We start from the raw sequence: 1057 nt of genomic DNA, 5'->3' as shown, positions 1-1057 counted from the left end.
ATGAACAAGAGCGCTCAGAGAGCACAAACCTCTGCCAAGGCAACACCAACGTCCTCTCAACGATTAGCTGGAGATGATTTTTAAAATGAGAATATCCAAAATAAACTCGACTGCTCTCTCAAATGAGAATACTAAAAATGAACCTAACCGCTCTCAAAAATTAAGTAAAAAAAAAGACAGGAAAAATAATTCAGAATCCTCGTCCAGTACTGGATTGATCCCAAAATCTAATCAGTTCATGCCAGTCACGAGGCCAAACATCCCTGAAAGTTTCATCCGAATCCATCCAACAGTTCTTGAGATATCTTGTCCACGGACAGATAAAGAAACAAACAAATACAACTGAAACAATACCTCCGCCTTCGCTAAGGTGGAGGTAATAAATAAGCAGAACATTTGACAGAATAATTTGAATGCTGAAGGGTTAAAGAAGTCCATTGGATGAGAACCACTGCATTATATTATCAACACATACATCACAAGTTCAAATCCATTGCAGGCGTTTCATTTTTTTTAAAAATGAAACACCCTAACCCTCTTGCTCAGCTATATCTAAAGTACCCAGACAGGAAGTATATTGCAAAAACATATAAATTATTCATACAGGATGTATATATACATATATGTTGTGGGAAGTGTATATATAATTTAGGAAGTAAAATAAGCAGAGAAACGGTGTAGGGAAGGAGTTTCATTGTAAATTAAATTGGGTGAGGATGTATTGTATTAACGATGATAGATAGAAATGTTGTGACAAGGCTGAGAAGAATGAAGGAAAGAAAAACAAATGAAGCTGTGGGGGAGGGGAGGGGGTGTTGAGGTTAGTTATGGCTGACATGTACCACCCATATTGTAGTTGTTGATGGATTGTCTGGACCCAGGAATATCAGAGAGGAGGGGCAGCGGGAGCGAGTTTCAATTTGTGCCTAAGGTGTGCATACATGTGTGTGTTTGTGTGTATGTATGTATGAATATATATGTATGTGTGTGTCTGTGTATGTTCATACATGCATACATATATGTACACACACACACACACATATATATATATATATAT

At 37.3% G+C, this 1057-nt stretch overlaps 1 protein-coding gene across 1 annotated transcript in view; it reads right to left on the bottom strand.

Annotated features, from left to right (window-relative positions):
* LOC106873495 (uncharacterized) overlaps nucleotides 1-1057 on the bottom strand; it is a 101649-nt gene that overhangs the window by 6896 nt on the left and 93696 nt on the right. The gene's annotated exons all lie outside the window — the stretch shown is intronic.

Source organism: Octopus bimaculoides, chromosome 22, assembly GCF_001194135.2.
Source record: "Octopus bimaculoides isolate UCB-OBI-ISO-001 chromosome 22, ASM119413v2, whole genome shotgun sequence".
Lineage (NCBI taxonomy): Eukaryota > Metazoa > Mollusca > Cephalopoda > Octopoda > Octopodidae > Octopus > Octopus bimaculoides.
Note: the sequence above shows the minus strand (reverse complement) of the source record. Positions and strands in the feature narration are given on the sequence as shown.